The following is a 26,711-nucleotide window of genomic DNA, read 5'->3' as shown; positions in this document are numbered from 1 at the left end:
ACGTGTCGTTTTCGAGAAAATCTAAAAAGAAAACAAGTTTTTTGTGAAAATTGAAATATGTTGTCTGATACACTCCTTTACGCACATACTATTTATAGTAAGGTGCATCAAAGGTTACGTACAGGTGAGCAAGGGTGCGGATTTCACTGTAACTTTAGGGGGGGGGGGCATTCATAAAAAATACATATAACAATAAAAACATAAAAAATACATCTGTATAAAACTACTTGGTGCCTTCATGAGTATTGGGGAGCCCGTGCACCCCAGTCCCCCAGGATCGGCCACCTTGCAGCAGAATATTGCGTATTCCTTAAATCGGTTCCTACACATTAAAATGTTTTTTTTTAAAGCGTAATCCGCGATTTATTTATTCATAAAATCCTCTAATGGGGCTCCTTATCTTCAACCTCTACCAACAGGCATGCAGGAATTTATTTCGAGGGGAGGGCGTCCAAAGCTTTTCGCGGATGAAAATTTAATATGAGGATAAATTAATGTAAATACGTTTAAAAAAATAGTAAATTAGTAAAACCACCCCTCAAAATTAGCCTAAATGTACAGAAAAAAAATCCATGTCCACCAATATTTGAAGCCACAGTAACACGCATCGGACGCGAGCTTGCTACCACTGAATTACAAGTAAACTCCATGGAATCAAACCATAATTTAAAAAAAAATAAATAAATAAAAAGTAAGAAAAATATTCATTTTCTTCTCTTTAGTAGAAAATGGAAAGTCATTACTCTAATTGACATGAATATAAATTACAATTCAATCTATCACAGTAGAAACTACTAATTTCTTCAAATTACGTTCTACATAGATCATCATTCGTCAAGAAAATCTGACTGCGTTAGTTCTCTGTAATGTTACGTATGTATCTAACTGTTAGGAAATACCGTTTTGGGATAATAGATGGCATTGCTGTACTAAAATCCTTCATAAGGGTGAACTGCGGAAGCGTACTCAGCCAATAACCTTCACAGGTTAAGAAGAAAATAATATGTAGCACATAATGACCAGTTAATTTGTTCGAATTAACATCACTAACATTTTAACGATTGTTTGTTTTCAATTTTAACAAGCCAAAATGTTATCAGCTGCTATATTATTTATGACTTTAATAACAATCTAAAGTCGTGTATTCTGATTAAAGAGTAGTTTGATGTTTTGCGGATAGATGGCAGGAATGTGTGCTTGATGAACTCAGCTTCTATTCCAAGTTAGTAGGTCTCTCGCAGACTGTAACGACTAAATTTGGAATGGAAATTTATTACAGCAGACAAGTGAAAAGACGAGATGGAAACTTAAGACGAGTTGTTAAGACTTAAGTAGTGTTTACCAAAAGTCTATTGAAAAAAAAAAAAAAAAAAAAAAAACTTCAACAACTTTGAGAATAACAAAAGTAACGCAACAAATTACTGACAAAATAATAAATTTCATAGGAAAAGTTCCACATGAAAAACTGAATGGTACTGTTGGCTGCATTTAATTAAGTGCTGTAAAATGAGAAGTTAACAATATTTTAAATAAATAGTGATTCGGTTTAGCCTACATGTGTCTCCTTCCTTAGTACAAATATATGTTGGTTAAGATTTTTAAAAATGTAATAAAGCTGATGTTGTTTGCAGATAACATAGTTTGTGTATACTGTCCTCGATTCGATTTACGGCGGGACCACATAATCTTTTATGATGTTTCAGCATTATAAGGCAATCGGGAAGATACTGGGAAAAGAGGTAGTGGATTGCTGTGCAAAGAAGTCACACATTACAATGATAAGAGCCGTTGTTCAAACTACATATCAATTAACTCTGTAGCCGGTTATTCTTTTCGTGGGTTAACTTCAGGGAGTTTTAGGCTTGAAATTGATTATCATTGCAAAAGAATAACCATAGGATGCTCATTAACTGTAATAATAGAGACATTTTGATGCTAGAATATCTGATTCAGCGTCACAGGTAAAATCAAGAATGCTAAGAACAATAGCATTCAATGCACGTACAGGGTGTGTCAAAAGTCTGATGCCATAGGCCAAGTTCTTTATGAGTAAAAATACAAAAAATGGAAAAAGAGAAAAATTGTTTCAAATAGGTGGTTTTCAATCTAAAATAGTGAAATTTTCCAATCGCCCCAGCCGTTGGGGTTCCAGAATGGTAAAGTGCCCTATGTTAAATGAAATGCCAACGTTTCCAATTCAGCAAGCTTTTCGAACGTAAGGACACTTAAAAAAAATGACACGTGGAGCGGGTCTGAAGGAACCTACATAGAACACATGTAATCTGCTTAATCAAAAGTGCTATATTGTTGGTACGATGAGCACCCAAAACAACAATCTGCTGAAATGGTAACGTTACTTCTTCATTTAACATAGGGTACAGTATCAGTATAGAGCCCAAACAGCTGAACTTTCCTTTCTTTTTATGTTTTCGTGCCGTTAGCTATAACACGTATGCTCTCGGACTTCTGATACACTCTGTATATGCTAATTCAGTGGAAAAGTTATTACTTTTTCGTCACTCTCTTTTCACCCTTGAGCTCCAGATTTATGTACTACACTTCACAAAATAGCAGTTGGTCACACTTTGACACTAGACAAAATATGAACGTGCCTCTTTAGGTGAATGAGTTAGGAATAGGAAACAATTTTAACTCCTCTAAATGACCTACATATGAGTAAAGAAAACAAACTTGATTCCATTCCCCTTGGAGCTGAACTTCAATCTTATTCTGGATTAAATAGTATGTTCTTCAGTATATACATATTATTAAGTCGTTTTACTTTATTAAATAGATGTAAAATATATAAACTATTTACAACTAATAGATGAAGTTATTTATGAAAACGTCGACAAAATTTGAATCATTGTTTTTACGTAAAAGATAAGAAATCCAGTTTAATTTTGTTTTAATTATACTACTTGCGCACATTAATCAGGTTAATGTAAGCCCAATATTGTGATTTATTTATTTATTTTCCTTTATTGTTAAGAAAAACAGAAGTATTTTGATTTTAATGTTGAGTATATTCTTAAGGTAATATATATTATCATATTCAAGAGTTATTTTCGACGTATTTGTATCTATGTCCTTTCCCAGGAGAAAGCTATATAAAGACGAGATCTACAGTTTAAAAGCGAGAACTGAACCAAACCACTATAGAATGTTCGTTGAACTCTCAACGGGAGTCGAACGCGGGACCTCGTGTATTAGAAGCTAGTCATTTTTTAAAAAACTGAATACCAAACATACTTCAGTGTCTCCTTTAACTCTTTATTGCTTTGAGTCTTTACTAAACCCAACAGGGACACGAAAACAGATACATATCGAGGAACGTTAAAAATCCGCCCATGTTTTTTCAGTAGTTCTTGAACGGGTTTTGCCTCAGGTCACTCGACTCAGGGGTCCACCCATGGGGTGGTCCAGTGGGCCCGGACCCCTCCAAACACTTCTTAACTCAACATACATTTGTGCACTTCCTGAATTAAACTCTATTTCTATAACAGGGAAATAATTGATATAGCATGAACATTTCATCGTACACTTTATATGTGGTTACTCCTCTTATAAAAACAATCTATCATTTTTTCTGAAGATATAGGTGGAAGTATTTTACAATTACTTATAGTCTTTTCGGGTGCAGAATAATACAAGTTCAATATTATATAGAAGTACTAGCTTGTAGTATTAGACCCCCCCCAAAAAAAAAACTTGGAACCCTCCAAACAAAAATTTCTAAGTGCGCACCAATCTTGACTACATCATATCGACTCGTTAGACCAGAGAAGAGGGCTGAAGCATTGTTCTAGCTGAAGTATTCGTTCTTCACCTTTGAAGAATTAAGCCTAATGGGAAATAGACCCCTATTTAAATTATATACAACTTACTAGCCTCTGACAGGGACATTTCTTGTCGATTCACTGGAATTCAATTCTCCCCTCCCCCTCACATACTAATTAATATTTAGGATTAATGAATTTATATATATTCGAAAATAAAATATGTGTTTTTTGTCATCATTATCATCATCATAAATATATTGCCATTATCGGCAGGTCTTTTGTCGAAAACTGAGAACTTTCCATTCACAGTTGTTCCCATTTAATGTCTTTGTCTTCATCAGGAATTCTCTGTTTCAATACCATCTATCAACTCTGATTTCTTTCACTTCCTCCCTCTTATTCCTGTCACCATATATTCGTGCAATGCCTCAGTTAATATCCCAACCACTTTCTCATCTTCTTTTGTTACATCTAAAATTATTTTTTCTACCCTACTATTCTTACTACTTCATCATTCATTTTCCATCCGATCCAGCTATTCTTTATATCCAAATTTCTTAACCTCCAGTCTTTTTTTAAAACTACTTTTGCGAAAATTTTCATGTTACTACTAGGGATGGCGAAACCGGTTTTCATAAAAACAGGAAACCGGTTTCCAGAAAAACCGAAATCAAGAAACCGACATTTCGTTTTTCTTCAAAACTGGTTTCAGTTTTCACCGAAACTGGTTTCGGTGGAAACTTTTGAAAAACACATAAAACTATTTGTGGAAACGGAATGGGTTTCCGGAGAACAACGAAACACTATTCTGGTCTGAAATAGAACCAATTTTGAAAAAAAAAAACTGGAACCGGTTTCGAAGAAAACCGAAACCGGACCCAGTAAAAAACAAAAACCGGTTTTGCAGAAAACCGACAACCAGTTTCGGTTAAAAATAGAACCGGTTTTGGAGAAAACCAAGGCCGGTTTCGGTTAAAAACGAACCGGCTTCGGAGAAAACCGAAATCGGTTTCTGTGAAAAACCGATTTTTGAAAATTTTCAAAAAACGGTTTCGATTTTCCTAAGAACCGAAAACCGAAAAACCGGTTTTGTGCCCCCACTAGTTTCTACCGCAATTGTACAATACAAACCCTAGAAGACTGTACGGACTCGGGCCTACAAAGCATATATCATTCCACCCGGGCCTGGCTCGGGCTGTAAATTTTTAAATATACAACCTTATTTCTCGGGCCTAAATTTGTAAATACACTGTACAACAATATCTATTGGACTGTTCTTTCTTGAGAACTTTTAAAGCACAATTGCAAAATTAAACCTCTAATTGTTGTAAATAAAATACAATTTTGCATTAATTATTAAGTTTCTGTAAGTCGGGCTTGGGTCAAACGCCTCTGCAGCGGTGCGGAAGATATTCCAGGCCTTTGGTGAGGGTGTCGTGACTACGCTGACAGTGCAGCGGTGGTTTAACAAGTTTAAAGACGTGACGAAACACTCGAAGACACACCACTTGCCGGAATACCGACACATGTACAAAATGAAGATCTTTAGGCAGCAATTGAGCCGAACAGTGGCCATACATGTGAGGAACTGGGACTACAATTTACTGTGAGTGGATTAACCATTCGGCAGCACCTCCATCAACTTAGGAAGCACTACAAGTTGGGTCGATGAGTCCCACGTAATTTGACTCCAGGCCAGAAGGCAACCAAGCAGACACCTGTGTTTCTTTGCTGTCTCGTCTGAGGAAGGAGCTACTTCTGGACTGGATGTTGACATGTGATGAGAAGTACGAAGCTCCACGGCGCCATCATCATTGGTTAGCATTCCATGAACCGGTTCCAAAACAGCCGAAACCAGCAGTGCACCAGAAGAAGGCTCCCCTGTGTGTTTGGCGGACTGCTCGTGGCATTGTGCATCGGGAATTGCTTCCAGCTGGTCAGAGCATCAATGCAACTGTGTACTGTCAGCAGTTGAGCCATGTCCAAGAAAAACTCTAAACTCTGGAGCCAATACTTCTGAATCGCAAAGGGGTCCTTCTATTACAGGACAACACTAAGCCCCACGTGGCTAGGATGACAATGGACCCATTCTACGCCTTGGATGGGAAATACTATTGCATCCGCCATTCTCCCCAGACATTGCACCGTCCGATTATTACTTGTTCTATTCATTGGACAATCACCTTAGAGGACGTCAGTTCAAATCCCTAGTTGAGCTTCAAAATGCACTTGATACCTTCTTCGCTTCACGGCCCACGAAGTTCTACCACTTTGGAATCCATGGTCTTCCAGAACGTTGGCAGAAGATCGTCAATGCTGATAGGGACTATTTTTGAATTTCCAGGTTCGTCTTAGGTGACGTATCGATGTTCGAATGTGGTTGGTGAAAGAGTGATAGAACTGTCTTGGTTACAATTATATATACATTTTTTCGAGGATATCTTCTGCTAATAAAATTATGTTTCTAACAGAGTCGATTTCTGTATAACTTTGGTGAGTCCGAGGAATTCAAGTAATATGTATTTCGTTTCTCAAATATCCAATCAAGTAAAGTTATCGAGCTAACTTACTGGAGTCCAGGAACCGATGGTCCCCAGGATCGATTGGCATTCATGGTTGTCTCCCGTTACTGTTTTCGACTTAAAATTAAGTTCCAACTGCATAGGTTTAGTGAAGATGAAGCACAGAAGTTTAGAAAAGATGCAAGTGATAGTGGGAGTCGAGTTCTGCAGTGACTGTATTTGAACACCGCTCACAATTAACTTTCACTTTACTTGATATCACAAGCAAAAAATCATTTTTGTACTTTAAACAATAGGGACAACACCAAACTAAAAACCAAAGGCAAGACTATTAAAAAAAAGAGTTATCTGTTGCCAAGTGTTCTTTAGGACATTCCGTATTTTACGAGATTGTCACTTATTACGAATTTATGTCCTAGCGTTCCGAAACAGTCTTCGGAAATTCTCAATTGTCCTGTAATTTATGGATTTGTGTCAGCGGCTTCATTTCAGGTTTTGCTTTGGGCAGAAGAATGTTCTCCACCGACATAAGTGTTTCTTGTCTTCTATTGATATATTAGTATACAATTGATTAATATACAGATCTCAAACTTAGAAGAAACAGTTACCCTCCTCTGACCTCTCAAATGACGTCCCTGATTTGTGTTTAACATTCTCATTCGTTAGGATTAAGATTAGAATTGATGACAATAGGTTTGGGAGGGTAGTGGATCAGAGTGGTTCATGGTGGTTCAAAGTCAAAGTGAGTTTTGATGGGTCGGAAGCGTCAGGGGGGTCGCGGGTCACGATGTGTGGGTCAGTGGGTCATTGTTCAACTTTTGATTGACTCACGCCAATTTCGAACATATCGCGTACTCTGTATTTTTTTTAAACTCTCTTCGATGTTTCTTTGTTCATATCCCTTTCATGTTGGATTAAGTACAAGTTGAATAAGAACATCATCGATACAAGTGTTCCAGTTAGGGCGAAGGATTTCTGGTTCGAGTCCAGAACATGTGAGTTTGTGGTGGACCACATTGTGTCTATGAGTTTTCTGGATGTTCTCCTATTTCCTCTCACATCTTCATCTGCCAATTAATTCTCACTTTCAGTTATCATCCGTCTCCTTTAGGCTACAGAACATACTTGTTGGACGTAAAACTACATATTCTAAAATGTATGAATATGAAATGACTGCATAATGTTTTAATACTTATTCTCTAAAAGAAACTCTCTGAAAATGTTGGTCTCTTGTTGTTGAGACTTCGCTCAGCACATCGTTGTCGATGGAAAGAAAATATATGGTACACTTTGAAAGCAAATTCTCTGACAATAAATCATGCAGCATCAGTCAGATCATGTGTTCCCAGAAACCACTTTCGTGTGAAAATTCACTTCTTTTTACCATTTAGGAGCATCTTCTGATGGCGTGTACAAGAAAAGCAAACTTGTATATTCTCTGTATAAAAAGAGTGTATACAGGGAGTCTCTCTTTTATTATACTTGCCTACGCTTAAAGAGCACACCGTCTATTCTTATTCCTATTCTGTTTCTTACTTCTTCTACTAGCTGAGTGCTAAGAAAGAAAAGAATAGGAAGAAGTAAGGCCATAGAAAAATAAAGGCGTATGTGAGGGTGGAACGAACTAATGCAGAAGATGTGAGCGGTCCATTATGGAAAAAAAAAAGTTGAAAAACCAATGCAACCGGTTGAATCATTACTAGTTTTTTAACTTTAGAAAACTATTTTTTAACTGCATGTATTTTGGGCGAGTTGCTTTCCAGGCTAAAAGTTTTTCGTGTAATTTTTCCGCCTTTTCTATAGGTGTTGAGAAAGGTGTTTTTTCTATATAAAAAAACCTTAATGCTTTATTATTCCTGCATCTCTTGCTCCCTCACACCATGGTCTTTTCAGGAAAACTTTTTTTTTGTAATTTTGTGAGTAATGAACTTCAGTTGTTATATTTTCTTTCCTTCTTCCTTCTCCTTTTGTTATTTCCTGCCTATTTTTCTCCTCCATGTCCTGGTTACATTAGGAAACATTTCTTTCTTTCTTTCTTTTTTAAAAAGAACCTTGTCAGATATATATTTAGTTTTCTTCTAGAAAAAAAATATTTGTCGTTTCGTATAATATAGCAGAAATCTTCTATACTCAATATGTGAAGTTTGATGATATGTACATATTGTTTATCTTGTATAGAATTGGCTAAGCACAAATGGTAGCATCTTATCTGCACCAACACATACATTCACAATGGGGTTCCACCACTTGATGTCGGAACTGTCGATTGACAACACACAAAAGATTGTTTATCAGATTTTATAATTCTTAGAATAGGCGCCGTTGTTTTCTAATGTTATCAATGGATGCTCGAGACAAATCGCAACGTCTTGTATTTTTTTTTTTTTTTTTTTTAACAGATCCAATAGACCAATGGTTTCCAAATTAGGGGCTTCTCCTGAGAGGCATAGAAGAGCATCAAGGGAGCTAGGTCTACTGTAATAAAATGAACTGTAAAATTATTTTGATGCTTCAATTGAGTGAGTATGATATGATAGTGCACAGAATTACTGAAGTTCGATACTACATTTCGTTTTAGTTTTAGAAGAGTTTCACTAACATGTTTTGTTAGTTTACTTTTAATTTACCTGCTTAGATACACAAATATTTTTCGTAGAATTTCACATAATTCAATCATGGGCTTTCGTAAATGAATCAGGTGATAGAGAAAGTAAATCAGACACTAAATTCTTAACTTGTATCAATTCATAGAGCTGTTCTCTCTGTCGTTTTCTGTACATCGTTCCAATTCATTGCCTTTCTCCGTGCTTCAAGTACGTTCCACAGGAAGACAAATGATAAACACGGAAATTGTATTTCATTGTACGACTATTTGACTAGCACTTACTCTTGTTGCTTGCTTTTACTAAGGAGGACTCGTGCTCACAAGCTCAGATAACTAATGATAATGCGATTAGTCATGGCTCAAAAGAGTTTCGGCAAACAGTAGCGAGTGATCGAAAGTGAATTAGTTTCATTTTTATTTGTAAGTATCCCAAAAATAAATAAATAAATAAAAAGAGGAATAAAGAGGAAACATGATATAAATTTTCCAGAATGGCAGATCGACTCACGCGAACTCCACAAACTACTGGGAACACTACATTTTTACTGAAACCAAGAAACTCAAGTGAAGAATATAATGATATTTTCCCTTTCTTTCCAATTTCTAAAAAACATTCTAGTAGTATGTATGTGCAATGCTCTTGCAGTTTGATCTTGGTCTTGAGCCCCTAGCTCTTGGTCCTGGTCTTGCATATTAGTGATCCTGGCCCTGGTCTGGGTCTTTTATTCAATACCAAGACCAAAACTGCAACAACAAGGTTTACACTCATTACTAATCTTAAGGAATCCGCAAACTAGTGCGGGTAACCGGCTGACATAGTGAGGATTCTACTTTCTTAGGTTATGAGGGGTCATGGGGAAAAGTTTTACAGCACTCACTTCTGATGTGGGTAGTCACTAGTGCTATCTCAGACTATGAAAGATCATGCCGAAGTGTATTGTTTTCTGTGTTCTCCCGTTTTCTCTTTCTAGCATTTCAATCTCAGAATTCGGGTTACATTTATCACCCATCTCCTTTATCTTTGTATAGAACATAGGCATTTGACGTTAAACAAAACATATAATTTATTTTTTTCTTTTAATTAATTGATATTTGATACCTTTATAAAAAGAACGTTTAGGAATAAAGCTCAAGTCTTGGAACGCTTTGAAATAGTACTATTTTTATGAACTTATATATATATATATATATATATATATATATAAAGTTCCGAAATCATCCACAATCGACAGAGAGACGAAACACGACTTTTGTGACGATATAAGCTTAACCAATCGAAACAGATACATTTTTCAAGACGAGACTTTCATGACACTTTCTCGAGACGAGATGGCCCTAGCCATTGTCTTGACTAAATTCATATCGATATCAACATAAATATGTAATGACAATAACTGGTTAATGAAAGTGAGTTCTCTCAAATTACTAGACATACTTCAAATAACTAGTCCTGATGTAGTTTACTGACTTGTCTCGTGGTATTTTAAACGCAATCCATTTCATGTCAAAATTGGTAAAGATTTTGCAAACAATTTTTAAACAAGATAAGTATTAGATTAGGAACCGTTCTTTCAGAAATATTGAAATAAAGTAAAATGTTTATTTTGGCATTTGTTGCTACAAACTTTAGAATAATTAATAGACTATCAAAAATTGACATAAATGGTAAAGAATAACTTGTACGGTTGAATAATGAAATATTATATTTATAACATTTTCGTTCGTAAGATAAACGTGAAACTACAGTAATATCTACTACGTACAATGTTGGTTTCTATCATGGCACTGCTTTATGTTTTGTCTTGGTGGTAAAAGTACAGAGTTTTGAACGTGTCAGTGGGTGACAAAGAAGGATTATCTCCACTGGTAAAGGACTTTCACTCTTGTTCAATATCTTGATCCTTGTTTCTGTTTTCTTTAGGATGTCTCGCTTCTTATAGCAGATGAATTCCTAATCTCATGATTTCAGGTTATCTTCTCTAGTCTGTGAAATAGCCACAGTTGACACGTTACCTGCCAAAGAAAAAAAGAAGTCTATATAATCATGATTCATTTAACCAAATGCTTTCATTATTCAATAATCTGGCTACTTGAATGAGTTATACATATTTTGTGTAACTAAGCATATTATATTTTCTCCTATTTTTCAAATCATCGATTAGCTGTTATAGGAGGCACACATATAGCTATGTTCTATTTAGAATTTTTATGTTAATTTCACCCGAAATTTTTGCATAATATTAGAATAATTTACATATCTATAGGTTAATTAAGAATATATATATGTAATGTTAGGTTAATTAGTATATAAAATTGGTGAATTAAACATTTTTATTTGGAATATAAAATATATGTAGGAAAGAAAACTTAACTTGGAAAAGCTCCACTGAGTTAAAAAAAAAAGAAAGAAAAAATGTTCCGTAGCAGTTAAAAGCTGTGTACGTGCACCCAGGATTGCTATCTAAAGTTAAAGAAGAATTGTGATATGAGAGAAATTTTATCTAGGTCATATATTTAAATCATACTTCTAACTTAGTTAGGTAGAAGTGAGCAGAGTTACTAATGTTGCTGCAGATAGTGGCCTGGCGACATAGATCCTATCCCATTACCTTTGTATATTTCTGCTCAGATATTTTAGCAAGTGGGTTAGAATTCTTGGGAACAATAAGGCGTTAGATTTTCTTCAAGTGACCATTTTTGACACTAGAAACTTCGAAAGCGTCGGTTGGATCCCGCCAGAAAAAAAGCCTATAATTTTTTTTCTTCAAAGCGCGGTTTCGACAAGGAAGAGCTTCTGCTCTTCCTGCGAGTGGGCTTTCCCCCCATTGAAAATTATGAATGCAGTCATATCTTAGCATTATTACATATTTAGAATTGTAGAAATGTAAGATAAGATGTAATTTTGGTCAGAAAAGATTTTTCGTTGTTACCTTAACTTTAAAACAAAAGCTTATTACTTTACTGTGCTTGGTGTTGACATTGCTGTAATTGAGACGACAGCGATACGCAGTACCGTGAATGTCATAGCAGCCGATATGTGTATATTTATTGATTATTAATTCTAAATTGAATGTCACTGCTGGAATCCTATGTAAATATAATCAGAGGAATATTAGGTACAATGTAATATAGAATATATTGTTGATTCATGATAATTATTGTGAAAAAAAGTGAAAAATCAATAACAAATGTGTGTGTGGAGGTTGCGAGAGATCACCGATAGAGTACTCTGGCGAGGTAAACAAAAGCACATGGACTGGTTCGGCAAGGAATGTTGTTTACAAAGAAAATGTACAGTGACGCCGGGGAAAACAATACGAAAACAAGTATTTAACATTTGAATAACAAAGTGTATGATACACGTTTTAAAGCTTAGTATTTCCTCTATCCAGTGGTCAAACTCAGTATAGATGACAAGCAATAATAATCTAAGAATGAATGAAAGATTACATGAAAGTGTACTACCCAGACATTTTGGCGACAAAACCATTAGGGTCCGCGAAAAGGGTCTATACATTGAATTTTGGGTAGGTCAGGAGCGAGCCTTGCAAAATCGTGTTCTTTTCTCTGAAAGAAAACTGTTTGACAGGGAAGGAGCGAGTTAGTTGGTGTTAGGACGCGATATACAGAGGTCATCCTCTGTGACAGTTAGTGCAAGACTCATCGTGACAATGGTCTGTTTTGTGAGATAGGCACATTTTAAATAGCTGAATTGCGACGTTACTCGAAATTGAGTTTTTTTTTCTTTCTTTCGTCTCGATCTGAAATATCAACTCTAGTAAGTCTTTCTCAGAATTTAACGTCATCTCAGAACTTAACTGTGCTTTACGGCAAACACATTTTGCGAGACGAGATGTTAAAAAAAAAGGAGAGTTAGAATATTTTTTTTTATAGATGCAGAGACTGAGTTTTGAATCTGCAGCTAGGACAATGAATACTAGCATATAACTCTCGTATGTAATGTGCCGTGTAATATATGTATAAAATTCGAAAAGTAAAGTTTTAAGTGCGTCATATGTGGCCGATATAGTGAGAACTTTGGAACTGGATCGTAGAACCAGAACATTTTCAGAGACTTTGATGCAATTCAGATGATAATTATCCAGTAACACTGCATAAACCAGATGTCTTCAAATGGATCCAGAGATACTAAGAGAGAGACACCAGTGCAGCAGAGAAACAACCAGAGCAGTGCCCAGTAGCAGCAATTTATACCTTCTAGGAGGTTCCAGGATGCCGAGCGAACTTCAGTGAGAAGAGAAAGGACTGAAGGAAGAAGACAATGAAGAACGCGTCAAAACAATACGTGCACGAACTATGAACAGAAATATATAATGGCCAAATTTTCATAAAAAAAAATAATAATCATTTTTTTTTATCGACCGGTCACTTCAATTTAATATTCGTGTGAATATAAAAATATTTTTTTTATATATGTGTGTGAATATCAGTGTTGAAAATCTGTATGATTTCTGTGGAGGAGTGGAGTGTTTTTTTTTAAATTTTTATCACCATTAAAAATTCGACAAAATAACATGGAAGTCTTTCTTGTACGGATTCCAGGCATCAATTAAGGTATGTGGAAAATTTCGCATATGTTTTTCTTTTACAGCAAGGCAAGGACATGTACAGAGAAGGGTGTATGGTTGTAATCTGACCATTTCAATGGAGCATCTGAGTTGAAGTAAAGCCACTGATTACCTGAGTTAAAGAGTATTTTGTATATTTCAAATCACTTAATTTTTTTTAAAGCTCTACCGAATATTTCTTTTATATCTTAAATATTTTAAGTAATCACAAGTAATTCATATAATTCATTTACATAACTTCTGTTAATTACTTAATTTAAATACTTCTTGGGACTGTCCATTCAGGGCACTCCACCATTGTGGTGCAAATATTTAAGTATTTTAATTTTGAAACCTGGCTATGCCCAACACGTTCACTTTAGCCCAAAGTGAACGTGTTGGGCATAGCCAGGTTTCAAAATTAAAATACTTAAATATTTGCACCACAATGGTGGAGTGCCCTGAATGGACAGTCCCAAGAAGTATTTAAATTAAGTAATTAACAGAAGTTATGTAAATGAATTATATGAATTACTTGTGATTACTTAAAATATTTAAGATATAAAAGAAATATTCGGTAGAGCTTTAAAAAAAATTAAGTGATTTGAAATATACAAAATACTCTTTAACTCAGGTAATCAGTGGCTTTACTTCAACTCAGATGCTCCATTGAAATGGTCACATTACAACCATACACCCTTCTCTGTACATGTCCTTGCCATGCTGTAAAAGAAAAACATATGCGAAATTTTCCACATACCTTAATTGATGCCTGGAATCCGTACAAGAAAGACTTCCATGTTATTTTGTCGAATTTTTAATGGTGATAAAAATTTAAAAAAAACACTCCACTCCTCCACAGAAATCATACAGATTTTCAACACTGATATTCACACACACATATAAAAAAAAATATTTTTATATTCACACGAATATTAAATTGAAGTGACCGGTCGATAAAAAAAATGATTATTATTTTTTTTTATGAAAATTTGGCCATTATATATTTCTGTTCATAGTTCGTGCACGTATTGTTTTGACGCGTTCTTCATTGTCTTCTTCCTTCAGTCCTTTCTCTTCTCACTGAAGTTCGCTCGGCATCCTGGAACCTCCTAGAAGGTATAAATTGCTGCTACTGGGCACTGCTCTGGTTGTTTCTCTGCTGCACTGGTGTCTCTCTCTTAGTATCTCTGGATCCATTTGAAGACATCTGGTTTATGCAGTGTTACTGGATAATTATCATCTGAATTGCATCAAAGTCTCTGAAAATGTTCTGGTTCTACGATCCAGTTCCAAAGTTCTCACTATATCGGCCACATATGACGCACTTAAAACTTTACTTTTCGAATTTTATACATATATCACACGGCACATTACATACGAGAGTTATATGCTAGTATTCATTGTCCTAGCTGCAGATTCAAAACTCAGTCTCTGCATCTATAAAAAAAAATATTCTAACTCTCCTTTTTTTTAACATCTCGTCTCGCAACATGTGTTTGCCGTAAAGCACAGTTAAGTTCTGAGATGACGTTAAATTCTGAGAAAGACTTACTAGAGTTGATATTTCAGATCGAGACGAAAGAAAGAAAAAAAAACTCAATTTCGAGTAACGTCGCAATTCAGCTATTTAAAATGTGCCTATCTCACAAAACAGACCATTGTCACGATGAGTCTTGCACTAACTGTCACAGAGGATGACCTCTGTATATCGCGTCCTAACACCAACTAACTCGCTCCTTCCCTGTCAAACAGTTTTCTTTCAGAGAAAAGAACATGATTTTGCAAGGCTCGCTCCTGACCTACCCAAAATTCAATGTATAGACCCTTTTCGCGGACCCTAATGGTTTTGTCGCCAAAATGTCTGGGTAGTACACTTTCATGTAATCTTTCATTCATTCTTAGATTATTATTGCTTGTCATCTATACTGAGTTTGACCACTGGATAGAGGAAATACTAAGCTTTAAAACGGTGTATCATACACTTTGTTATTCAAATGTTAAATACTTGTTTTCGTATTGTTTTCCCCGGCGTCACTGTACATTTTCTTTGTAAACAACATTCCTTGCCGAACCAGTCCATGTGCTTTTGTTTACCTCGCCAGAGTACTCTATCGGTGATCTCTCGCAACCTCCACACACACATTTGTTATTGATTTTTCACTTTTTTTCACAATAATTATCATGAATCAACAATATATTCTATATTACATTGTACCTAATATTCCTCTGATTATATTTACATAGGATTCCAGCAGTGACATTCAATTTAGAATTAATAATCAATAAATATACACATATCGGCTGCTATGACATTCACGGTACTGCGTATCGCTGTCGTCTCAATTACAGCAATGTCAACACCAAGCACAGTAAAGTAATAAGCTTTTGTTTTAAAGTTAAGGTAACAACGAAAAATCTTTTCTGACCAAAATTACATCTTATCTTACATTTCTACAATTCTAAATATGTAATAATGCTAAGATATGACTGCATTCATAATTTTCAATGGGGGGAAAGCCCACTCGCAGGAAGAGCAGAAGCTCTTCCTTGTCGAAACCGCGCTTTGAAGAAAAAAAATTATAGGCTTTTTTCTGGCGGGATCCAACCGACGCTTTCGAAGTTTCTAGTGTCAAAAATGGTCACTTGAAGAAAATCTAATGCCTTATTGTTCCCAAGAATTCTAACCCACTTGCTAAAATATCTGAGCAGAAATATACAAAGGTAATGGGATAGGATCTATGTCGCCAGGCCACTATCTGCAGCAACATTAGTAACTCTGCTCACTTCTACCTAACTAAGTTAGAAGTATGATTTAAATATATGACCTAGATAAAATTTCTCTCATATCACAATTCTTCTTTAACTTTAGATAGCAATCCTGGGTGCACGTACACAGCTTTTAACTGCTACGGAACATTTTTTCTTTCTTTTTTTTTTAACTCAGTGGAGCTTTTCCAAGTTATGTTTTCTTTCCTACATATATTTTATATTCCAAATAAAAATGTTTAATTCACCAATTTTATATACTAATTAACCTAACATTACATATATATATTCTTAATTAACCTATAGATATGTAAATTATTCTAATATTATGCAAAAATTTCGGGTGAAATTAACATAAAAATTCTAAATAGAACATAGCTATATGTGTGCCTCCTATAACATCCCCCTTTGAAATTTTTAATGTATTCCTAAGTACATTTAAAATTTCAACACCTCTACATATTAAATAACCTGATATATCTACATACATATACAAGTAATTATTGCTACAAACAAATCTAACCTCTAAATAGTAAAATGTATACAAACAGAGCTATCTGAGTCTGAACGTGAATACATTTTTCTTCTTCTTTTTTTTTTCGAGCGTACCTCAAGTTTGTATTGTTAACCGCACTACCTGTCTCAGACTTCCTGCGGTGTCCTTGCCTTGTATCGTTTGATCAGGTAGGCGTTTCTCCTACATTTCTCTTCTTTTGTCACAGGGTCACCCAAAACATAAACATTGTGTTCTGTCTTCTTCAGGATAGAAAAAGGCCCGGAATATAAGAGCAACATTTTCCTTGTAATTCCTGAAAATGCATCAGATTTTGGGAATACCCTAATTAAAACAAGTTCTCCTACCTCGTATTGCACTGTCGCATGCCGTTTATTAAATTCCCTCTTTCTTTTTTCTGCACTTTTCTTTAGATTTCGGGATGCTATCTCTACATAATACTCTATGTCCTTTCTATCTTCTATCTCTGGAATTTCAAATAATCGTGCGATGTCTTTTGACATTGTTTGTCCAAAATGTACCTCATATGGACTAAGGTTTGTTGACAAGTGTTTGGCCGAATTCAAACACTTCTCCACATTCGTTAAAAATTTTGGCCATTGAGTCTGTCTGTCGTGACAGTACTTTCTCAGCATTCGCACTGTGGATTTTACACACACTTCTGCCATATTTCCCTGGGGATAATAAGGCGTACTAGTGATGTGTTTTAGCCCTAATTCTCTCATCTCGTTTTTCCATCTCTGAGATTTAAACTGTGTCCCATTATCAGTTAACACAAAATCCACATTTGGACATAGTTTTAGGAACTCTCTAAGCTTCCTAATGGCCGAACATGACGTAGCTGTCTTGCATGCATATAGGCCGATCAATTTCGAAAAAGCATCCATGCAGACTAATACATATTTTACATTACCAACCCCTCTTGGAAGTGGCCCTAACCAATCTAAACATATCAATTGATTTGGTCTGTCTACTAGCACTGGATTCAGTGGTCCAGGTTGGTAACACTGAGGCGGTGATGCCTTTTGACATATGTCACATGATGTTGTATATTTTCTGATGATGTTCCTCATCTTAGGGCAAACGAAATATTCAGAAAGAAGAGGAAAAAGCTTGCTTGCAGATAAGTGACCTCTCTCGTCATGGTAGTACTGCAGCAAAGGTTCTACCAGCACTTCGGGAATACAAATGCGCAGCCCGTTACAATCGCGTTTACACGATCTTCCGTTACTTATTTCATAAGTGTGCTTATCACTTCTTATCTTCTTACTAACATCTCCGCTCTCTATACACTTCTTTATCTTTCCACAGAATGCATCAGATGATTGCATTTCAGGAAGGATTGTGATCAACTTGCGCAATTCCCCGGGAATCCCTGTCAAAATTGTCATCAATGACTCTTTTATCTCTAGTTTTCTATTAACGTCGAACTCTTTTCCTGTGTTAGGGGTGTATCTCGAAAAATGATCGCTTAAATTCTGTTTTGAAGGCACATACTCGAATTCGAAGTCTAGCATGCTTAATGCTAACACGAACCTTGCTATTCGTTGATTGGTTATTCTACACAACAAAATAAATTTTACCGATAAGTGGTCAGATCTAATCTTGAACCTGTTCCCTATCAAATAGTGCTTGAATTTGTTTACACCATCTATTATCGCAACAAATTCCTTCTCAGTTATCACATAGTTGCGTTGAGCAGCGTTAAAAATTCGCGATGTCATTTCGATAATTCTAATGTTGCCATCATCATCGATTTGATATAAGTGCGCAGAACAGCTGACGTCTGAAGCATCGCATTCAAGAATAAATTGTTTGTCCGGAAGGGGCTTCTTTAACACCACATCTTCCTGAAAGATTTCCCTTATTTTTCGAAATGCTTCCTCATGAATTTCAGTCCATTGAAATTTTGCTCCTTTTTTCAAAAGTTGAAATAAAGGAAAAAGGACTTCTGCGTACTTTGTACTAAATATGCGATAAAACTGACAATACCCAATGAAACTACGCAATTCTTTCACATTTCTGGGCCTCCTAAATGTCATTATCTTCTCAAGTTTCTCAGGGCACTTTCCTATCCCATCTGGGGACAAGTTATATCCCAAGACGCTAATTTCTCGTCTCGCAAATTCACATTTCTTCAGACGTAAAGTCATGCCTGCTGCTTTAATTTTGCCTAACGCAATGTCTATATGACGTATATGTTCGTCAAAAGACGAACTTCCAAGGATGACGTCATCAACATAATTACCGCAAAACTCTCTGCACTCTGAGAGGATTGAATCAATCGCTCTCACACATGATGAAAGAGATTGCTTTGTGCCGAAAGGTAACTTTTGGAATACGTAAGAAATTCCATTATGTAAAAATCCTAAGTATTTTTGACTGTCAGATTTTACTCGGATTTGCAGAAATGACTCTACACAGTCAATTGAAGTTTTCCAACGTTTATCACATAGGTCTCTTAGTGTACTAAGTGCTGGGACTGGCTGATCCCTTTGACTAACAGTGACCTCTGCCAAACGTCTCGCATCCAAACAAATACGAACAGTTCCGTCCTTTTTTGGAACTACAACAAGCGGGCTGGTGTAGCAAGTCTCAGATTTTCTAATTATTTTCCATGCTTCCCACCGATTAATGATGTTGGTCACCTGATTCCTAAACTTCAATGCATATGGATACATTTTAGCTTTGAATTTCCCTTCTTCACGCAATTCTATACTGTGTTCATATCCCTTTATACACCCTGGTTTTAAATCGAACACTTCTCTATGCTTCATTAACACTTTTTTTAATTTTTGCTTTTCGACCACATTGAGGTCAGTGTACCCTTCTACAAGGCTAGAAATCTCAGCTGGCGTGACTTTAGTTTGTACTTTATTCCATTCATGCGGGCTGTACACTACATTGGCAAGTTCAGTAGCTGTCGGATATTTTCCATCATCCAGATGGGTTCTGAGAGAAGTCATCTCCTTACTATGCCCTTCTCTGTTTCTTACATCATCCATCTGAAATGCATAGATGGATTCTATACCCGTTTCGCCCATTTCACCTATTTCGCCCATTTCGCCTATGGGAAAAGAATATAAAAATCTCTCTTCATCTTCAAACTCTAAAGTCAAACTCCTGACCACTAACTCACTTTCTTCGATTTCTACATCTCGAAAACTAACCTGAACCTCAGTTGGTGAATTTATTCTCAAAACTCCCACATTATAATCTAGCACAGCCTTGCTCTCAGCAAAGAACTGTGACCCAATAATCAAGGGACGATTTAATCCTTGTACAACTAATCCCACAGTATAGAATTCTTGATTACTGAATGTCATTACTAACATCACTTGACCAAGGATTTTGGCTACAGATTTTCCAAAAGCCGAACTAACCTTTATATTGTTTGCTTTTAGGAATGCAGGGGGTGGAGTGGTATTCTTTACCTGTGCCCATAAGTCACTACTAATTGCACTAATTGATGATCCGCTGTCAAGAAGACCACATACTTTCTTACCAAATAAACAAGTTTCTACTTCTGGTAACGTTATAACATTGTTGGTAGGTACATTCTCCCTTTCATCTGTTTCCAATAAATCTCGAAAAATGGCATTTGATTCATCAAAAAGACCTTTATTTAATTTAATCTCTTTTCCACTTCTCAAAAGCAAGCATAATTCTTTATCTTTACCTTTGGCACCTTTATCATCCGAAAAATATTGTTTATTAATAATTTTGTCACATTGTATGCAATCTCGGCTATTATTTTCTAATCCAATAATTTCTAACTGTTTGACAAGAGTTTCGCATTCTCCCTTACTATGTTCAGCATGATAAGAACTATCCTCATTACGCACACTACTAGGTAAAAATTTAGCACTATCAGATAGAGAACAGTTATCTGTAGCTCCTAGACAGCGTGCGTACGTTTCTCACTGTCTAGAAACTGTTTGTCTCATATTCCGGGGGCTCTGTGACCTAGATCTTTGGTTTTCACTTTCATTAGAAGAACCGTTACCCCTACTGAATTCCAGATTATTAACCTGCTCTTCACCAGAGTATGATCTCCTCCGACCTCTGGGATTATTCCTGCCCCTGAAGGAACCTCGGTTGTTTGAACGACCCTGAGACCTTTCATTGTTATTATTCTCACCATTTCTATCCCTTGGTGGCCATGTCATTCCATGGTTGCCAAACTGCCTACTCGTGTTCCCTCTACCTCTCTGTGTATTTCCACCACGATTCTGATTATTGTGATTCTTTCGTGGGGAATATGGGCGATGTCTATACGATGTACCGCTAGACCTTTCATTATCGCTTTCTTCTATTGACATCATATTAATCCCCCTTCTAATGTTATTGTTTCCGCTATTATTTTGATACGTCACTTGCAATTCTGCCACCAGACCAACCAATTCTTCAATTGTTTTAGGTTTGGATGATATCAGAGACCTGTAAATCCAAGATGGCAGTTGTCTTGGCAGAATCTTTAAAAGTACTTGCGGTTCTAATGGCGGCGATAAAATACTATTCTTATGCAGCAAGTCTAAAAGGTACTCCGTGGGAAGCCTATTTGAGCGGCTATCAAACCGAGCCGTTAGAATGGTCGCACGTAAGTTCGCCAACTTCTCTTCACTCAGATAGGTCCGTTTGAAATGCATGATAAAATCTTGATACGTCTTGCACTTAATTAGAGTTACTTGAGCCCATTGCAGTGATGTATTTCTAAAGCATTTCGAGACAAACTGTAGCTTTCGATCTTCCGGTACTCCCGTGAGATCAAAATAATTATCGAGCTCGACAAGAAAATTATGAGACTGCAGTTCACTTTCTAAACCAGAGAATATAGGAAGAGACAGATCACGATGCATCAGTCCCACAGCTGATGCTAGCTGGCACGTAGAGACTGGCGGCTGAGCGTTTGACGATACGCGGGATTCTATCTCGTCTCGAAAGACAAAACAAGGAGCGTCTCGAGAGGTACCGGGTTGGTTATTGTTTATTCTTTCACCTCTATCATCAATTTCTCGAACCGATTTCTTTAAAGAAGCAAGTTCTTTCTCTAATTTGGTGCAAACAGAAGTAATATTCTGTTGTATCTCTTGCATACCATCCCGATATTCGCTCCGCACCTCTTCAAGCTGGTTTTCGTGACCAATTTCTTCGCGTAATCGACCCATTTCTTCTCTCCACTGTATTTCTACACGCTGCATATTATTCTCCGCTTGAGCAATTGAACCCTCAACGCTTTCCAACCTACTTGTCACCTGTTCTACACAAGTCCTGACGCTTTCTACCTGGTTGTCTACTCTCACAATGTCTTGTCCTAAAGTTAACTGTATCTCATCTAATTTTCTATTGTTACTCGCCTCGAGCTGCTGTACCCTCTCATCATTCGCTCTTATTGAACCTCGTAACTCGTTGCATGCTCCATCTAATCGCTCATTGAACGACTCAGCTGTTGCATCCAGCCGAGTACTCAGTTCAGCTATACTGCTCATTAATCTACTGCTATTTACTTCCTGCCTTTTCACTAATTCCTGTACTGACTTTTCCTGCTGTTGTGCAATTTTTTCCTGCTTATCAACTAGTTCCTTCACAGTGCTCTTTACCAGCTGTTGTAACATTACAAACAGTGGATTCATAGATGGATCCATTGTCTCCATGTTCACAACACTGGATGGTCCAGGGATCGATTCCTTTTCGTTTTCCTGACTTCCCTGATTTCCGTTTCCGTTACTAACTTCTCCCTGACTTTCTATATTCGCCATTCTCTCTTCTAACTCTAACTCGCCGAGCTGATTCTGCGGAAAGTTAACCAGGTCTTCTTCCATTTTCTTTTTCTCTAGTCTAGTGACCACCATCAACTTAAAATAGAAATACTCTAACTTTCTAAGATATGCTAATTTCTGTATCTTATAAAAATAACACGCAAAATAAATGTTATCCCCCTCTTAAATTTTCCGACAGGCACACATGGAAAAACTCTAATCAAAATAACTCTAAATTCTTACAAATAAAATATGTAATTCTGGCTGTTTCCTTTTTTCAAAATAAAAGATGAAACAAAGAAACAAAATTCGTAAATAAAATGTTGCCGGACACAAAGCTTATTACTTCATTGTTGGTGTATGGCCCTGAACATTTCATTGACAGCATCCACTTTTTTTTTATAAATATTACAACCCGTGACACTGAAGTGATCTCGCCTTACGCTGGGTAAGCCAGATTTTGTGGTGGGCTAAAGTGAACGTGTTGGGCATAGCCAGGTTTCAAAATTAAAATACTTAAATATTTGCACCACAATGGTGGAGTGCCCTGAATGGACAGTCCCAAGAAGTATTTAAATTAAGTAATTAACAGAAGTTATGTAAATGAATTATATGAATTACTTGTGATTACTTAAAATATTTAAGATATAAAAGAAATATTCGGTAGAGCTTTAAAAAAAATTAAGTGATTTGAAATATACAAAATACTCTTTAACTCAGGTAATCAGTGGCTTTACTTCAACTCAGATGCTCCATTGAAATGGTCAGATTACAACCATACACCCTTCTCTGTACATGTCCTTGCCATGCTGTAAAAGAAAAACATATGCGAAATTTTCCACATACCTTAATTGATGCCTGAAATCCGTACAAGAAAGACTTCCATGTTATTTTGTCGAATTTTTAATGGTGATAAAAATTAAAAAAAAAACACTCCACTCCTCCACAGAAATCATACAGATTTTCAACACTGATATTCACACACACATATAAAAAAATTATTTTTATATTCACACGAATATTAAATTGAAGTGACCGGTCGATAAAAAAAATGATTATTATTTTTTTTTATGAAAATTTGGCCATTATATATTTCTGTTCATAGTTCGTGCACGTATTGTTTTGACGCGTTCTTCATTGTCTTCTTCCTTCAGTCCTTTCTCTTCTCACTGAAGTTCGCTCGGCATCCTGGAACCTCCTAGAAGGTATAAATTGCTGCTACTGGGCACTGCTCTGGTTGTTTCTCTGCTGCACTGGTGTCTCTCTCTTAGTATCTCTGGATCCATTTGAAGACATCTGGTTTATGCAGTGTTACTGGATAATTATCATCTGAATTGCATCAAAGTCTCTGAAAATGTTCTGGTTCTACGATCCAGTTCCAAAGTTCTCACTATATCGGCCACATATGACGCACTTAAAACTTTACTTTTCGAATTTTATACATATATCACACGGCACATTACATACGAGAGTTATATGCTAGTATTCATTGTCCTAGCTGCAGATTCAAAACTCAGTCTCTGCATCTATAAAAAAAAATATTCTAACTCTCCTTTTTTTTTAACATCTCGTCTCGCAACATGTGTTTGCCGTAAAGCACAGTTAAGTTCTGAGATGACGTTAAATTCTGAGAAAGACTTACTAGAGTTGATATTTCAGATCGAGACGAAAGAAAGAAAAAAAAACTCAATTTCGAGTAACGTCGCAATTCAGCTATTTAAAATGTGCCTATCTCACAAAACAGACCATTGTCACGATGAGTCTTGCACTAACTGTCACAGAGGATGACCTCTGTATATCGCGTCCTAACACCAACTAACTCGCTCCTTCCCTGTCAAACAGTTTTCTTTCAGAGAAAAGAACATGATTTTGCAAGGCTCGCTCCTGACCTACCCAAAATTCAATGTATAGACCCTTTTCGCGGACCCTAATGGTTTTGTCGCCAAAATGTCTGGGTAGTACACTTTCATGTAATCTTTCATTCATTCTTAGATTATTATTGCTTGTCATCTATACTGAGTTTGACCACTGGATAGAGGAAATACTAAGCTTTAAAACGGTGTATCATACACTTTGTTATTCAAATGTTAAATACTTGTTTTCGTATTGTTTTCCCCGGCGTCACTGTACATTTTCTTTGTAAACAACATTCCTTGCCGAACCAGTCCATGTGCTTTTGTTTACCTCGCCAGAGTACTCTATCGGTGATCTCTCGCAACCTCCACACACACATTTGTTATTGATTTTTCACTTTTTTTCACAATAATTATCATGAATCAACAATATATTCTATATTACATTGTACCTAATATTCCTCTGATTATATTTACATAGGATTCCAGCAGTGACATTCAATTTAGAATTAATAATCAATAAATATACACATATCGGCTGCTATGACATTCACGGTACTGCGTATCGCTGTCGTCTCAATTACAGCAATGTCAACACCAAGCACAGTAAAGTAATAAGCTTTTGTTTTAAAGTTAAGGTAACAACGAAAAATCTTTTCTGACCAAAATTACATCTTATCTTACATTTCTACAATTCTAAATATGTAATAATGCTAAGATATGACTGCATTCATAATTTTCAATGGGGGGAAAGCCCACTCGCAGGAAGAGCAGAAGCTCTTCCTTGTCGAAACCGCGCTTTGAAGAAAAAAAATTATAGGCTTTTTTTCTGGCGGGATCCAACCGACGCTTTCGAAGTTTCTAGTGTCAAAAATGGTCACTTGAAGAAAATCTAATGCCTTATTGTTCCCAAGAATTCTAACCCACTTGCTAAAATATCTGAGCAGAAATATACAAAGGTAATGGGATAGGATCTATGTCGCCAGGCCACTATCTGCAGCAACATTAGTAACTCTGCTCACTTCTACCTAACTAAGTTAGAAGTATGATTTAAATATATGACCTAGATAAAATTTCTCTCATATCACAATTCTTCTTTAACTTTAGATAGCAATCCTGGGTGCACGTACACAGCTTTTAACTGCTACGGAACATTTTTTCTTTCTTTTTTTTTAACTCAGTGGAGCTTTTCCAAGTTATGTTTTCTTTCCTACATATATTTTATATTCCAAATAAAAATGTTTAATTCACCAATTTTATATACTAATTAACCTAACATTACATATATATATTCTTAATTAACCTATAGATATGTAAATTATTCTAATATTATGCAAAAATTTCGGGTGAAATTAACATAAAAATTCTAAATAGAACATAGCTATATGTGTGCCTCCTATAACATCCCCCTTTGAAATTTTTAATGTATTCCTAAGTACATTTAAAATTTCAACACCTCTACATATTAAATAACCTGATATATCTACATACATATACAAGTAATTATTGCTACAAACAAATCTAACCTCTAAATAGTAAAATGTATACAAACAGAGCTATCTGAGTCTGAACGTGAATACATTTTTCTTCTTCTTTTTTTTTTTTCGAGCGTACCTCAAGTTTGTATTGTTAACCGCACTACCTGTCTCAGACTTCCTGCGGTGTCCTTGCCTTGTATCGTTTGATCAGGTAGGCGTTTCTCCTACATTTCTCTTCTTTTGTCACAGGGTCACCCAAAACATAAACATTGTGTTCTGTCTTCTTCAGGATAGAAAAAGGCCCGGAATATAAGAGCAACACTTTCCTTGTAATTCCTGAAAATGCATCAGATTTTGGGAATACCCTAATTAAAACAAGTTCTCCTACCTCGTATTGCACTGTCGCATGCCGTTTATTAAATTCCCTCTTTCTTTTTTCTGCACTTTTCTTTAGATTTCGGGATGCTATCTCTACATAATACTCTATGTCCTTTCTATCTTCTATCTCTGGAATTTCAAATAATCGTGCGATGTCTTTTGACATTGTTTGTCCAAAATGTACCTCATATGGACTAAGGTTTGTTGACAAGTGTTTGGCCGAATTCAAACACTTCTCCACATTCGTTAAAAATTTTGGCCATTGAGTCTGTCTGTCGTGACAGTACTTTCTCAGCATTCGCACTGTGGATTTTACACACACTTCTGCCATATTTCCCTGGGGATAATAAGGCGTACTAGTGATGTGTTTTAGCCCTAATTCTCTCATCTCGTTTTTCCATCTCTGAGATTTAAACTGTGTCCCATTATCAGTTAACACAAAATCCACATTTGGACATAGTTTTAGGAACTCTCTAAGCTTCC

Source organism: Thermobia domestica, chromosome 9 (assembly GCF_964235325.1).
Source record: "Thermobia domestica chromosome 9, izTheDome1.hap1.1, whole genome shotgun sequence".
Taxonomy (NCBI): Eukaryota; Metazoa; Arthropoda; class Insecta; order Zygentoma; family Lepismatidae; genus Thermobia; species Thermobia domestica.
Note: the sequence above shows the minus strand (reverse complement) of the source record.